The sequence below is a fragment of the Rhinatrema bivittatum genome, chromosome 2 (assembly GCF_901001135.1).
Source record: "Rhinatrema bivittatum chromosome 2, aRhiBiv1.1, whole genome shotgun sequence".
Classification (NCBI taxonomy): domain Eukaryota; kingdom Metazoa; phylum Chordata; class Amphibia; order Gymnophiona; family Rhinatrematidae; genus Rhinatrema; species Rhinatrema bivittatum.
In genome coordinates, this window is record NC_042616.1 from 635,242,772 (window position 1) to 635,260,013 (window position 17,242).

Sequence of the window (17,242 nt, forward strand, 5' to 3'; positions counted from 1 at the left end):
AGATATAAAGACTTGTCTAGTATTAAGGCTAGTCTCTCTCTCTCTCTCTCTCTCTCTCTCTCTCTCTCTCTCTCAGCATTGCACTATACGTTATGGTGAAAACACCTTATAGCATTTTGATAAATGACCCTATATGTTAGTTGGATAACACAGAAAACCAGTGTTTATCTGGCTAACCCCATTGGATAAGCGGTTCTGCCCAAGAAGGCCCCCACCCTGCTCCCAAGCCAGCTGGATAACTTTTTAGCCAGATGCCACATGATCTGGCTATCTCGGGGTGGGATTTTCAAATCCTGCATTTGTCTGGCTAAGTCTGAAATGGTGATGAATATTGGCCTCTTATTAAAAGATGTACCTTAGTTTGGAGGATTGTCCCCAAATTTGCATAGTTGTCCATGACAGGTCCACTACCAGCATTAAATTGTGTCCAATTCAGCCCCAAATGCTGCAAACACCCTGCTCGTGATCATTCTATTTGAGGCAGTATGAAGAGGCAGGACTGCCACCAAATCTGTCAGTTCCTCATATGCCGACAAATGGAGAAGGATGTCCAGCATCAGTAGACAGAGCCTAGCAGACATCAAAGCCACCAGCAGGAGGAAAAGAACTCTAGTTGTGGCAAGAGGAGAAGGAGACTGTGGTAGTGGAAGCGGGAGAGGACTTGGCTTGGCAGTAGTAGAAGCAGCAGGACATGGTCCGGCAGCAGCAGAAGCAGGGGGCACAGCCCAGAGATAGTGAAAAGCAGGGGGAGAAGAATCATGGGACGCAGAGGGATCTGGTGGTGGTAGGAGGAGCAGGAGAAGGAATGCAGAGGTGGGAGGTGCAGCAGGAGGATGGCAGCAGCCAGATGGGGAGGACTGGCCGTGCAGTGGGAGGGGCAGAAACCCAGAGGCAGAGGGGAGGGAGCTGCAGAACTCCCACAGGAAGGGCAGAAGATCCCTGTGAGTATGAGCTGTTGGAGAGGGGCTGAAGGAATCATACATAAGAGCAGGATGAGGGGCCTTTGTACTTGGGGAGGGGGTGACTGGGAAAGGGGGCATTGGAACAAGGGTTGCCAACTGATGGAAATATTTTCTACTGATAAGTCTTCCAAATTTTTACTGGCACCCTATCATTTTTTTTACTGTCATAAAATTGTGTTTTACTATCACAAAATTTAGAGATCAAGCCAAATAAAGAGCCAGAATATTTTTTAAGTCTAATAATGGAAGAAGATTGCATCAGTGTCTTTTGCTTGTGGTGAATTATGTTTACAGATTGATCTGGAACACTTATTTTTAAGGTGCTGGGACTTTATAATTAAGATGGCGATTTGGATTTGGATTTGGTCGATCATAGCCTCTTCTTATTGCACATATTTTACCGTCACCACTTAGTGCAGGGCTGCACTTACTGTGCCGAGATTGACCTTTTTGTGCACCAAGAGATAGTCCTTGACTCCCCAGTTATGCAGCCCCGCAGAGTCAGAGTCCCTCCCTGGTCCCGGAGACACAGGCTCATCATTCATGATGTTTTTACTGACATGAAGTTATTTTTTCAGACATGCATCTATTTATTTATTTATTTGTTTGGTGTCAGTAAGTTTACTGACAATTGGCAACCTTGCATGGAACTTAGATGGGGGCAGAGGCAATGGAAGTGAAAAGAGAGATGGAGGACTGGACGACAGCGCTGGGGAGGGCGTGTTGGAACTACATGGGTGACTTCTCTTTCAAAATTAGCTAGTGTAAAGTACATGGGCCAAAAGCATCCATTGACAATGTGCTGGCTATTTGTATTGACAACTGAGAGGGGGAATAAAAGCCAAGTGTGTTTGCTGTTTTATACTCCCTCCAATCTAAACACGTGCAAAGGATACCCTCTTTTCAATATGGCATAATATGCACACATTGTGAACCCCAAACATAATTTTTAGCTGCTTTTGAATGGGCAATTTATCCTGGTAAATCACTATTTATCCAGGTAGATGGCTTTGAAGATTTTTCTCCCCATACATTACGTATAACAGCACGTCATTAGTAATTATGGTTAGATAAAACTAAGGGATTTACAAATTGTTTATGTAGACTCTACACAAATAATTTGTAAATCCCTTAGTTTTATTAGAGAACCTTATGGGTTCCAACTAAGAGTAATATAGGCACGGCAGCCAGGACTTCACTCGCTCACATCCGCCCTTTTTCAATTTAAACAAGACGCAGACAACAAGTTGGATTTAACAGGGCCGCAGCTTTAATACAAACACATGGTATGCCCTAGCCCAGTAATTAACATTACGCAACGTCCAATAACCATCCGCCACCACCCAGCAAGACGATCAGCACCAGCCGCCCAGCTAGTAGTTCCAAGCCTTGAACAGATTTCCGACCCCTGCCACCTCCCAGCAAGGAGCCCCTACTAGACAAATGCACCCAGTTGTCTGTCAATAAAATATGTAACAGGAATGAAGCTTAACACATAGAAAAATATGAACTGTGGCGGCTCGGGCCATCCGCTTCAACAACCACCCCCCGCTGTTACAAAACATCCCCCATTCATTTACAACAGCAACAGAGAAGGGCGGGTGGGAGGGAAACGACCTGAACGGCTGCTGCGACGCCGAACAGTGACTGGAACTGGCGTCGCACAGCCAGGAGAACCCCTCCTCCTAACATTGACATCACAGGAGCTGGCCAATCAGGGACGGCCAGCACAACTTGAATTCCTGGAGCTGACAAATCCCGGGCTTTACCGCCCGTGACTTGCCAGCTCCAGCTCCTTCCCCCCTCCGGCCCTCCTATCACTACTATCCCTGGCCTCTAACTGACCCGCTGTCTGACCTCCCTGTGACCCCCCCCCCTGCTCCCCGAGAGGGCCTGGTACCACATTACTTTGGCCGACCGGACACAGGGTCCGGTCGACCTTCCAGAATGCTCCATTGTCATAAAGAAAATAGGAGTAATATTATTGTGGGTTTTAGCTCCCTCTGTGGGAAACCAGAACTGGTGGAGACTATAAAACCCAGTGTGATCATTTTGGCATGTGGACTCCATCCCTGGTAGGGGTAACATGCCTTATGCTGACTCTTGCTTGCATTTGTTTTGGGTTTTTTTTGGGGGGGGGAGGGAAGGACCATTGGCCCCTAGGAATGAAGTCTGAGTACGGAAAAGTAGAAAGGGTGCCTTTGCCCATCTTTAAGATGCCATTTTGGAAACTTTTTGGTTTAGGGAAGCAAGTCCCAGCTTTCCTCTCTCCATTTTAGTTCCCTTTTCCAGGTTCAGTTTTACAACATATCTGAGTACCCTAGGGCCCAGAGGCTCAGTGTGTTCCATCTAAAGGGAGTGGTGTCTCTCATCCGGAGAGAACTAGCGGGCTATTGGAAGTCCTGGTAGAGGAATGAACCTGGGCTTATTCCTGGGGAGAAGGAGATGGTGCTGAAGATCTGAGGCACCCATTTGGTGTTCCGCTCATTTATATCGTCAGGATGTTGACGAGTGTGGATGCACCCTCCAGGTAGTAGGTACCCACAGGGAAATAAGGAGAAAAGAGAAGCGATAAGAACTTTGTGCTGAACAGCTGGACTAAAGGTATGAAATATGGGAGTTTAGTTTATGATATGTAAATTAGGAATAATCACCCAATTCTGGGAGGAAGCTTCAAAACTACCCCATTAATTGGACAGGATTGAGAGTAAGAGAAATATATTAATTGGAAGTATAAAGTCACAGATTTATTAAACAAACTAAAGCTGAAAATGGACTGCAGAAAATAAGATCTTGTCACTGAACATTGTTATCAACTTTCTGTCTTTAATCACTCAAAGTTAAGTTGGAAACCATTTAATTGGTTTCAGCGTGTTTGTTACTGCTGTTTACCAGAAACTGAAAATGTTGAATTAACTACGAAATAACACTCAGGGCCTAGAAGATCATCTCCCCTCCCCCCTGACAGGGAATCTTGTGCTTTCAGAGAAGCTTAACATCAGGAGAGGAAAGCCACACATTTAAACCCATAAACTGAGGTGTGCTGTTTGGGGTCCTGTGATGGAACACTAATCCAGGAGTTACATTTGTAATTATTCTTAAGAGGCAGAACTGCAAAGGAAGGAAGGTGTTATTGTCAGGACTTAACAAAAGAATGTCTTTCGTATAGTCACTATTCTCCAAAAAAACAGAAGACAGTCCTAGCAGACTAAAGGAACAGAGGAGGAGGGGGAGAATTAGATTAATCAAAATATTGTTGAAGACAGAAAGAGAGATAAAGAAACACAGAAGAAAAGTCATGAGGTAGAATGGAAACAAAAAAGTGTTTCAAAACACTAAGTGATACCATCTTCCATATACACTGCAGCAGGTCACATGCAGCAACACTAGCAAAGTGCCCAGCAGGGAGGGGGGAGGGGCTTGGCAAGAGTTGGGTGGCACCTTATAGACCAGTGGTTCTCAACCTTTTTCCCATCATGACACACCTAACAGACCACGCTCACATGTGTGACACACTGCTCATTACAATTCACAGCAGAAATAAAAAATAAAGGTCCAGTATTATTTTTATTGTTAAGAATGACACAAGGGAAAGACAATTACTCTGTCTGAACAGAAATTGCATAAATAGTAAACATCCCACACCAAAACACCAATTTCCAGCACTAAAACAGTCACCATCTTACTTAAGAAAAGGCAACACTGAAAATATTACATCAGGCCTTAAGACACCAATACACCTCCTATTAGGAAAACAGACCAGGTCAGGCTGCTATAGAGCCCTACACAGAAACTACACGCCAGCAGAAAACCTCACCTGAATCAGATGTGCTGACCCTCACCTAACAAAGAATAAAGAGACCAAAATGCATAACTAGAAGCATGCAGAAAAAACTGAATTGGAAACTGCAACAAGCCAGAGTCTCTGTATGCAGTGTAACAAAGGTAAAAGAGAAACATCACCAATCCTTATAAAACAAATCAAGAAATATAAAATCATCAGCAGTAAAACTGTACTAACAAAAAGAACAGATTTTAAAGTAGCTGATGAATGGAATATCCAATAATTAAAAATTCATATCAAACATTTCTAGATACCAATACAATATTTCAAAATAGCAGACACAAAGACCCAATAATGAAATTAAGGATAAAAAAATGTTTTGCTTTGCATACCTGGGAATGTTTGATATCCAGGTACCCTGAGATTGTTCTGAATTCTCAGGAGGAGGGATGGTTTGCTTGCAACTTTCTCCTCTCTTTATCACACACAAGCGCTCTCTCTTACACTGGCTGTCAGTCATACACATAAACAGCATATGTGTAAACACATTTACACATATGCTGTCTGTCTTTTCTCACTTACACACACAGGCTTTCAATCACACACACACTCACATACATGCTGTCTCTTTCACACACATAGACTCACATTCACACACTTACACACATGCTCTCTCTTTTTCTTACTTACACACAGGCTCTCAATCACATACTCACATGCTCTCTCTCTTACTTATACACACAGGCTCTTAATCACACATACACATGTTCTCTCACTTACACATACGGGTTCTCTATCATACACGTACATTCATGCTATCTCTCTCACACATTAAAGGTCTCAATCACACATAGGCTCTCAATCACACACACATACTCTTTCACACAAACAGGTTTTCAATCATACACATACATACAGGCTCTCAATCACTCACTTACATATATGCTGTCTCTCTCTCTCTCTCACACACACACACACAGGATCTCAAACACTAAGGGGCAGATTTTAAAAAGTATGCCTGATTTTATAAGATACGCGCGTAGCCGCGCGTATCTTATAAAATCTGGGGTCGGCGCGCGCAAGGCTGCGTAAAATCGGCAGCCTGCGTGCGCCGAGCCGCGCAGCCTGCCTCCGTTCCCTCCGAGGCCGCTCCGATTTCGGAGCGGCCTCGGAGGGAACTTTCCTTCGCCCTCCCCGCACCTTCCCCTCCCTTCCCCTCCCTAACCCACCCCCCTCCGGCCCTATCTAAACCCCCCCCTTACCTTTGTCGGCAAAGTTACGCCTGTCGGCCGGGTGCCCCGCTCCGTGGTCCGGTCCCGGGGGCTGTTCCGGAGGCCGCGGCCATGCCCCCGGAACGCCTCCGGGCCGAAACCACGCCCACGTCGCCGCCCCCGAAACACCGCGCCCCGCCCCCTAAACGGTGTGTCATCTCGACACGTCCCCCGACACGCCCCCGGCACGCCCCCGACAGGAAGCCCCGGGACTTACGCGCGTCCCGGGGCTTTACGCGCGCTGGTGGCCTATGCAAAATAGGTGCGCCGGCGCGCGTGGGCCTTTGAAAATCCGCCCCATAGTGTTGTGCCCGTCGGTCGCAGATGGCTGCAACCTCTGTTGCTCACCTCTCTTTTGCCTGCTCGGGTAATATCCAAGAGTCTCTCAGCTTTAGCCTGCAAACGCTGCTCTCCCTGGCATCCCCAAGACGCTGTGGGCGATCCAGGACGCCATCTTGGAATTGGAGTTACCTAGTGCGTGCGCGCGCGCATGCACCCACCCCTTCTTATTTCCATCATGGTGGGAACCTCAGAGGCATGCCTTTCTATGACGTCACCCACCAAGAGGTATTTAATAGAGATGTGCTTCGTTTTTTTATCCTGGGTCGGGCTAAGGGTCGGCCAACCTGTGGAGAACTTCATTTTCCATTGGATCATTTTTTTTTCTCTGCAATTTTCGCCGAAAAAACCCAAAAACCACCCAACCTTAAAATTTAGTTATTTACAACCACCCCACCCTCCAGACCCCCCCCCCCCAAACTTACCTAAAATCCGTGGTGGTCCAGCGGGGGTCCCGGGAGCTATCTCCCACTCTCGGGCCATTGGCAGCCAGTAAACAAAATGGTGCCATTGGCCCTTTGCCCTTACCATGTGACAGGGGCTATCGTGCCATTGGTCGGCGCCTATCACATGGTAGGAGCAATGGACGGCCGGCGCTAACTGTCACATAGTAAGGACAAAGGGCCACCGGCGCCATTTTGTTTACTGGCTGCCGACAGCCTGAGAGTGGGAGATCGCTCCCGGGACCCCCGCTGGACATCCACAGATTTTTGAAAAGTTTTGGGGGGGTCCGGAGGGTGGGGGGTTGTAAATAACTAAATTTTAAGGGTTGGGTGGGTTTTGTTTTTTTTTAAATAAAGGTGCCCCTCCCTCCCGCACTAACCCGAACAATGAATTTTCCCTGAAGTTCGGGGAAAATCCGTCTCGGGATTCGGGTCCTCCGACCCATGCCGAATTGGACTATTTATTTGAAATAGTTCAAGTCGGCAAAAACGATTGCACATCACTAGTATTTAAACCTGCTACTACAAGCTTCCAACGAGTTAGCAAGGACTTCCATCCTGCCTGATTCCACTCCTTCGGAGATCGTCTCTTCGCTACCCAGTGCTCGTTCTGAACTTGGACTTAAGGTACCCGCTCCTCGGGGGTCTATTGTACTTGGGCTATCCACTCCTCGGAGGGCCATCTCGCTACAGGAACCTTCCTTACTGTCTGTGAGTACCATCATCTACTACCTACCATCGTGAGTGCTCTGATCTACTCTGTCCCTCTGCTACGAGTGCTTCTGTCATCTCTCCGGATTCACGGCGTATCCCGCGCTGCGGGTCACTACCGAATCACATCTACAAAGCATCTCCACTCCAGAGGGACTGCCTTGGCATATCCCGTATTGCGGACCACTACCAGGAGGACAAGCTTCGCACCACGTCGCTCAAGACAGAACCTACAACCACCTTGTGGGATATCTAAGTTGCTGTGTAATAAAATACTTAACTGTTGTCTGCCTATTCTGACTAGAGCCTGTGATAGTGAGTCCCCACAGGGCTCCTCCCTGTGGGTGGAGACATCCTCACTATGACCCAGGGGTCCACAACCACAACGAACAATAGCAGATTGCTAACTCCATGGACCCGGCTCAGGTCTCAGCCCTCCAGGCCATCCCAGGCCTGGCCCAATGCATTGCTGAACAGCAACTGACTTTAGAGACATTGGCAACTGCTTTCAATCAGTTGAACTCTTGACTGAACACCGCTATGCCTGACAAAGATACTTCACCACAAGTAAGTTCTTCACGAGTTGTGGTACCTTTACCAGGACCCACCCGCTTCTCAGGAGACTCCCTGTCATGTAGGGGCTTTCTTAACCAGTGGTGTATGCACTTTGAACTTCAACCAATTTACTTCCCTATGTTACTAGCCAAGATCACTTACATCCTGTCTTTGCTTGACGGGAAAGCCCTGGCCTGGGCTTCACCTCTTTGGGAACGCAATGACCCGATCCTCGGTGACTTGCCAGGGTTTCTGGCTTTATTTAAGTCAGTATTCGAATATTAACAATTATTAACCAGGAAGGCTTAGGGAGTGCAACCCCTTACTATTGGGAGCTAGAAGTGAACAACGAGGAATGGATTTCTCCATTAGAATTTGTTGAGTACTTCTTCCCAAGCGACCTGAACTGGCAATGTTGGAGAAAGAATGCTTGGCTCAATGGACAATGGGTCTGACTTAGGATCATCTTTGGTGGGAGGGCAAAGCAGACCTCTGGGACTTACACTTTATTAGGTCCCCATATTGCTGCAGTAACCCTGCCCCTAGCATCACTTCCAGGGACTTAGCAAAGCAGGGTAGAGCTGATCATGGCTCCCATTGCTACTTCTGGGTTCCCTGGCTAGCAAAATGCAGCTGCCTCTCCCCTTCCTTTTCCCTTCCATAAGGCTGTTTGTTGCAGTACCACAACCAGGTTGACACTTCTGGGTTTGTGGCCTGCTGTTGGTCCTATGATCTCCCTGCTTCTCTTGCTGGCCCCCTCTAGCCACTGGCTAGAAAAAAATGTCAGGGGCTAGGGCCTTGCTCTCTCAGGCTTTTGGCTCTTAAAGGGTACCACCCCCAATGCAACAGGTAAATAAAGCCACAAAAAAACATGGGCTGGCTAATTCTTGCCATAGAGGTTGCCAAAACATCCAGGCCCCTTAAAGGGGCAGTGCCTAAAGCACTAGGCACCAATATAAGGGTTGTCCCTGCCTCTATTCCTTAACCTCTGGGATGGGAACCCTCCCTAGCAGCCACTCTATCTTCCAGGGGTGGAACCCCACTATGGCAGATTCTCTACAGGCCCTCAGCCTTGCTCTGACCCATTTTGGCATTTCATATCTTTCTTATGTTCTAAGTTTTTGTTCAGGGAGATAGGAGATATTTTTTATTCTAATTTTTAAAAATACTACCACTACTAATATTTATCATTTCTAAAGTACTAGGCCCAGCACTGTTCAGACAGACATAAGAGACAGTCCTTACTACATGGAGCTTACAGTCTAATCAAGATAAACATTCATGACAAACAAGTCAATGGGAAGTGCATTTATTGTAGAAAAGTGGTTAGGATTTAAAAGCATCCTCAACCAGATGAATGTTTAAACCGGATTTGAATCTGGACAGAGAGGGAATATGATGCACCGACTCTGGAAATCTGTTCCAGACATATGGTGCAATCTTTCTGTAGTGCTAATTGTAATCTTATTTTGAGCCATGCACCAGAGTCGAATATTATGATCCTTTTTTGTACTGCTTTCTTTTACCCCTGCTGCACTCCCTCTTTTGGATGCATGTACTTAGCCTGACACTGTTCAATATCTGTGAATGTGCAAGCAGTTTTGAAGATGCAGATGTGCATATTTGATTTTTAACCTGTATCTCTTAAAAAGAAATATGCAAACATCAAATAATCTGACAAACCTGGGAAAATGTTGATGGTCTTTTTGATGGTCCACTGAAGAAATCTGAAATGGAATTAAAAAAATTACTGAGCTGTTTCCTATTTTAAAAAAGCCCAAAGTGATTTGTCAAACTTATTTCCGATTTTTCTCAGATCTGCCCATAAAAGACCAATGAATTTCCCCACTGGATCTGAAATCTGCCTGGTTCAAGTTCAGCCTTGAATTGTTGACCCATCTCTATTCTTAAACACAAAGCATATGCTGTTTGATAAACAGAGCCCTGGCACCTGGAGAACAGGGATTAAGAAAACCGGAGAAGTATAACTACATTTTGTTAATCTTCTCATTAATGTTTTGCAAACCTTTCAAATTCATGAATTTATTCACCTTAAGAGAATGGTAAAAAAAAAAAAATGGTATACAAGGTGCAAAATGGAGACATTAACAGCTCTGCAGTCTTTCACCTTTGTTTTAATTCAACATTTTTTTTTAAAAAGAGGAATAATTGTTTTAGTTAGACTTGTTTTATTTAAAATAAAAACTCTATTAAAGTCTCTGACAAAAAGGTTTGTGAAAGTGGACATATTGTATAAAGTTTCCATGAAGGAAAAAAGCCTCATATTCACTTTTACTGCTAGTTTTGGTCTGATGTACTAATCCTGAAACCATATTTGTAAAATATAATTGAATATCATTAAGAACATAAGAACATGCCATACTGGGTCAGACCAAAGGTCCATCAAGCCCAGCATCCTGTTTCCAACAGTGGCCAATCCAGGCTATAAGTACCTGGCAAGTACCCAAACACTAAGTCTATTCCATATTACTGTTGCTAGTAATAGCAGTGGCTATTTTCTAAGTCAACTTAATTAATAGCAGGTAATGGACTTCTCCTCCAAGAACTTATCCAAACATTTTTTAAACCCAGCTACACTAACCATATCCTCTGGCTTAATTGTGCATTGAGTGATAAAGAATTTCTCCGATTAGTTTTAAATGTGGTACTTGCTAACTTCATGGAGTGCCCCCTAGTCCTTCTATTATCCGAAAGAGTAAATAACCAATTCACATTTACCCGTTCTGGACCTCTATCATATCCCCCCTCGGCTGTCTCTTCTCCAAGCTGAACAGCCCTAACCTCTTTAGTTTTTCCTCATAGGGGAGCTGTTTCATCCTCTTTATCATTTTGGTTGCCCTTCTCTGTACCTTCTCCATCGCAACTATATCTTTTTTGAGATGTGGCAACCAGAATTGTACACAGTATTCAAGGTGCAGTCTCATCATGGAGCAATACAGAGGCATTAAGACATTTTCTGTTTTATTCACCATTCCCTTCCTAATAATTTCCAACATTCTGTTTGCTTTTGTTGACTGCTGCAGCATAGATAGCTGCAAATGATTGAATTGTTGCAGAAAAATGAGCCCTGTTGTTTTCTTATCTGGTGGACTGTGCAAACAAGACTAGATTGGCCTTCTCCGTTACTGTATAGTCAAATGTTCTCAGAGGGCACGTGAAAGCTTCATAGGGTGGGATGCAGGATGGAGGATCAGCTCCAAACTACCAACTATTACTGGGGACAACTTCACTCCTGCACTCTACCTCTCCCTAATGGAGGTCAGAGTAGCAGCAAGGCCTCAGTAAGACTTCACTCCTTGTCCCTGTGACTGCTGCTCCTCTCCCCCATCCTGTTTTAGAAAGGGAAAAGTGTGCTTTGGAAGGGAGGAAGCACAGGGACTAGGGACAGAAAAGACATTGGCATGGTGACTGTCTGCTCTTAGTCTGCTACTGCTCTGGGTGCCGTGGCCTGCGAGGGCAAGACAAATCCAAACGTTAGAAGGGATGGGAAGCAAAAGGGGAGAGAGAAGAGGAACCTGGGGGTGATGTGGGAGGTGAGGACTCTTAACAGGAGATGGGGGCAGTTCAGAAACCCAAAAGGGAGGTGTAAGAAGGAGGAAAACTGGAGAGATATGGAAGGAGCAAAATCTGAAATGGAGGATGGGGAATAAAGGCGAGGAAGCTGAAAGTGGGAAGGCACCTGAAAAAAAAAAGATTGGACATGGGAGGAAAAAGGAGGGAGGAGAGCGCTAAGTGAAAAGTGAGAAAGAGGAAGGATGAGATGCGGAAGAGGGGAGGTGTGAGGATGGAGGGAACTGAAAATGTGATGGAGGGAAGGGAAAGGAAAGAGGAAAAGATGAACGGAGATGAGGAGGATGGGGTGCGGTGCGTACTCTCACAGTTTTTCCTTTATCAACTCCTGGATAAGAAGAGTTGTAGAAAGTGCTGCCAAAAAGTGCAAGAGGGAAACAACTAAACAACTTGGGGGAGGGGGGGGGGGTGCACAAAATATTTTTATAATGTTGAAAGAAAACCATGAGTAAAAAGGTTGATGACCATGACAAAAGCAATTCAGTACTGTTTGTTGTGGGAACGTGTAGAACTTAATACAAATGGGGCTCAAACACTTTAACCAAGAGTTCCTGACAAAGTTACCTTTAAGATTAGAGAGATGCTGATTTATTTAAGAACAGGAAAAATTATTTCCCCTCTCTCACTGTCACCTTTTTCTTGAGAGATGAGAGTCTTCATGCGTGTATCAATAATCTGCTGCAGGGAAGAAGAAAATGCCTCCTTTATTCATGTTTAGTTATTCCGGAAAGTTCGTGGATGGATACTTCTGAATTCAATCTCTAATTCTGTTTAGAGTGGTTACCAGTTCAGGTGAAAATATGGGAGACAGGAAACCTGCAATACTCACCCAAGGTGACTGGCAAGGTCAAGTCAGATGTTTTTAGGCTTCCCTAAGCCTTTAAAAAATAAAAGGATGCATACAAACGAGTTTGAACATTTAAACATGCATTTTTTTTTCATTAAAAAAACCAGGGCCTTGCTATTACTTTTAACGTCCGAAAGCATAGGAGTCAGCCCACACTGGAATGCACAAAATGTTTGACTCCCGCAGTGAAAGTCTGCCCACCTCTGGAATGGAACCACTGAAGGGTTTTGATTCCAGCCTAAGTTCTCTGCAGAAAGAATTGCCAAAGCTTTTGGGAAGTCTGATTGAAACTTTTTACAGGGGCACAGGTTGGTTATGTTTAGACCTTTGTTTGCTGGAAGTCCCCGGTTTGTTTGACCAGTGTGATCGAGCTATGGTTTTCTTGCAGCTGAAGTCTCTACACACGCACACACACACGCACGTACACGCACACACACACACACGCATGCACACGCACGCACACACACACGCTCACACACATACACACACACAGCTGGCACGCACTGGAGTGAAAGATTTGCTGCCAGACCCTGGACAGATCTGTGCAAGCTCGTATCCGAAAATTATCTTTATGAGCTCTGAGCCAATGGCAACTAGCCCTCGCCAAGCAGAATATTTGTTGTCAAGTTCGTACAGAGCTCCTATACCTAGGAGCACAGTACATAATTATTGCTCATCTGGTGTGCAATTTTAAAAGGCCTTTCTGCAGGTAAAGCGCGCCTGACTGGTGGAAATGGCCTTTTATAAAGCTGCCCACCTGATATATAGGTAACAGAACCCGCAAAAGATCTGGCTCCGAAGAGGCAGCCCAGGGGTGGGGTTTTCAGTTATTTGCATGCTTTTTTGGATTTGAAAAAGTGGGTGCAGACATTGTCATGGCAGAGCTACGTGCACTGGACAGAGGGAGTAACCGCTTGCGAGGAGTTTGGCCAGAAGTCATTTTCAGAGCAAACAGGTCTGTGGGAGCTGGCTTTGAAAATTGCTGCAATGTAAAATGTATGCAGATTGTTGCAAAGCTTTTCCTATAATGTCCCATCATTTTTTTACTGTTACTGCACACAAGTTCATCTTAAGAGCAGAGAGTCTCTCTATCCGTGCCAAAGGAAAGGCTATTGTGCCTTAGGGGAGCAATTTTCGGACTTTCCATTTTGGTGCAAAATCCATAGGTTCTTTTTACCCACACACTCTGCAGCAATTTTCAAAGAGAAAGTACCCACGGACTTTATCATTGAAAATTGCGGACTTCTGCAGCTGCTTTCTGTGCAAGCAGCTTTTCTACCAGAAAAAATGCATGCTGGCTTGAAAAGGCAATCTGCGTCTCTACACCAATCCCACCCCAAATGTTCCCCCAGGAATGCCTCTCCTAATGCAGCCAATATGACTATTTTTATCCATAATTGAAGGAGGCACAACTTTGAGACGGCATAAGTCAATCCCTGTAAATGCATTGAAACCTGTCCTCTAGATGACAGAGAGTCAAACTAGAAAACCCTTTTATTCTGCCACTATTGTTAACTTAACATATTCTTTTCAACCCATTTTGAATGTCTTCCAAAGCATGTAGCCATTATTTTAAGTTAAAATTGGTCTTAATTTTTTTTATTATGTTTAAAAATGTGATTTCTTTTTCTGTCTTAACTAAGCTGAAGAGTGACTGACTGCTGAGGAGGATACTCTGTGTGCCCTGTGACAAGGGCCGGGCCCCAGCATTGCTGGACCACTGCAAGCCTTAACACACAATTAACAGCATCACTACGGGTTTCATATTGGAAGCGCATCAACTTGCTTTCACTCTCTCTTGGCTTATTTTCTTAGGCACTTGAATCTCTCAGCCTAAGGCTTACACGGGGCACCTAAGGCATCTTGCAAGAGCCAGGCAAAGCATCCCCTTTCATACATTAAGATGGGAATATTTTATTGAAGGGAACAAAATAATGCTGATGCATGCGGTTGAAAAAGGGACCGGCGTGGACTCCAGTGCTCACATTCTACCTCATCATTGACCAAAGATGAGATAACGGAAGCAACAAGGAATGATTTTGTTTTTCCAGGCTATTAGAATTCTACACGTAAGAAAACTCTGGGGGGGCTTATGTGCACGGTAACACCAGGTAGTAAACAGATCTCCACAGGTTATAAATCCGGAAAGAATTTGGGGACAATAAGAGATACTTTATGCAACCTAGTAAACCTAAAGAAACCAGCTCTTAGACCATGGAATACACAACATAAGATTTATATTTGTGTGTTTACTAAGGTCAAATGGAGGGATAATTTGTGAGATTAAATAGAGCAAATTAAGACTGAAGTGTCAAAAACCTCCTTCAGGATTCTGCTAGACCTTTCTTTCCCCGTTCTACAGGCTACTCTCAAAAACAATCTCTTTTCAATTATTTCCCTGGATTATAGGCCTCGGTAATTAAATCACTCTGAACTCAGTCATAGCGAGCAAACAATTTATTTCCATAGATCAAATGAAAAAAAAGAGAGTCTTGGGATGCAAGAAAATGGCATCACTTTTAACAAGCTTTATATCTTGGACATTAAACACTAACTGGGGGTGCCAGTATCACAACTGCACAGCATGAACCATAAACAGCAAACCAGCTGAAGTGCTGAATCCTGCTGGGTCTGCTACCTTTAGGGGTTACAGCAGTTGTTTGTTAACACAGCCCCAGTTGGGGAGGGGGATGAATGAAGCCTGTGACAGAGGAAACTCTTTGGCAGTGGAGGAAGCTTAGGCCTGTTGAGTAGCAAAGACCTCATTGTGTTTTTAAATCATCTACACTCATTAGCAAGGGCAAAGACATCAAAGGCCTGTTTACATTCTCCTGCCAGGCCAGACCAGCGGTCCTGCTGGTGGGACATCTACCATGGGAGGCAGTGAAGGTGGTCTGTAAAAGCCCAGAGATGGAGGAGGTAGGCATACACTGCATTAGTTCCTTCCTCAGTCCCTTTACCCTTTTTTTTTTTGGCAGGATTGGGGGAGGAGGGGGTGGAGGGGAGTGGTAGTCAACTGATTAGTACACAAGCCAAATCAAACAGTAGCCATGGACTCTAAGTGCCAGGTGCCTGAGGAGCAGTCTGCGGAGCCACTACCTGCAGTGCCAGCACAATACTCCATCAGGGTTAGGTGAGCCTTCTTAAACCAGCTGCTGCCAGATAGCCCAAGAAGGACCCAGAGAGGCACACATTAACTAAAAACAATGTCTCCCCCAACCCCAGATTACAAAATTCAATTACACTGATCAATTGATTAAGTAGAAAATGTTTAAAGATTTTTTTTTTCAAACATTGTTTGCGGGCCCTGGCTGTATCACCTCCATTGTGTGCGCATACATGAGTGCCTACTTATTTGTGTGCTGTTTGGTAGATAGGGATGCAAGCTTTGGGAACAGTATTCTTTCCTAATGCCTTCAAAAGGATAAAACAAAAGAGAAAAAAACCAAAACTTTTTCTCGGTTTATTTAGTCAGCAGGAAGTTTCTCTTTTGTTGCCGGATGGGGACCTCATGGGGATGCTGGAAATTAAGGATAGTAAAATAAATGCTATGAAATACTTGTTCTGAGACTGGATTTCTTTTAAACATGGGTTAAAAGCAGTTCAGATACAGAATTTTCACTTCTCTAGTGGTAGGTAGAAATCTGGAAATTAGAAACTCACTTGTTGTTTTATTATATCCTGAGGGCTTTTAAATCACCCAGCAGTGGAAGAGATTCACAACAAGAAACATCCATTTGTCCCAAGCCAGAATATCAGCTCAGCTTCTGCATATTCTATAACATCCCACAGATATTCAATAACTTCTCACCAACTTACATGGGAATTCTAGCGCCTTCCCTCACATTCTGTCTTAGTGCATCCTTTAAACCTGAGAACAAGCAAACACGCCCACAAAACACAGAGAGTAAAACAAGATCTTCTTCTCTGGTGAAGCTTTCCACAGCTTCAAAGCTGTAAAGCAGAAATCCCAGTGTCAGAAGCAAGAGGCAACTAACTGAAGCAACCAGAAGGATGATATTCCTCCTAGAGGTCTTGCTCCATCCTTCCCTGTAAGCTGTTGTTTGTAACGTCCAGGATGTTTCCCAGCAGTTTCAGATCTTTAGCATCCTATGGTTGTTGCATCCATGTCAATCCACCTTTTCAGAGCTAGGTGACAGAGTGAAATCCTTGTGCTGCAGAGCAAAGCTCATTCCTTGCTTCCTCTTGGTACTGGAGCCATCCATTTAGCAAACCCTCTATAGTTGCTGTGTGTATGTGACAGGTGAGCATGCAGCTCAGGGGGCTGCCGCAGGAATATCCCAGTCTGTACAGCACTGAAGAACACTGAAAATGATGAGGAGTTTGGAAAACTGGTAATTTATGTCCTGATCTTTGTTGCCTGAACAATGAGGCATTGTTAGGTATGAGATCTGCTAAACAATGCATCCTTGATAGGACATAATACCTATTCAGAAGCTCAGCTTTGCACACTTGCTCTGAAAACACACACACAAAGCTCTACCTAAATTTACCTTAGTGGCACACAATGAGCATGTGATATAATACTTCACTCAACAGCCTTATTTAATTCAGACTTCTATTTCTATTTTGAACCAGGCCTCTGCATAAAAGTCACTTTGTGAAAATGGGAGCCATTAAGCTGTAAATCTACAAGAGGCTGCTCTGGGACTCACAGGCCATCTCTGCTCTAAGCACCTGCTGCTAAAATCCTTTGTAACATGTTCAGTTACTATGCA

At 44.7% G+C, this 17,242-nt stretch overlaps 1 long non-coding RNA gene across 2 annotated transcripts in view; it reads right to left on the bottom strand.

The window, feature by feature from the left end:
* Window positions 1-16,802, bottom strand: part of LOC115086243 — a 97,817-nt gene extending 81,015 nt beyond the window's left edge. For both annotated transcript variants that reach the window (XR_003855181.1, XR_003855180.1), the window contains exons 1-2: window positions 16,323-16,802; window positions 9,749-9,792 (exon numbers count right to left, since the gene is read on the bottom strand). This is a non-coding gene — a long non-coding RNA (uncharacterized LOC115086243). The remainder of the gene's footprint in view (window positions 1-9,748; window positions 9,793-16,322) is intronic.
* Window positions 16,803-17,242: the final 440 nt, after the last annotated feature.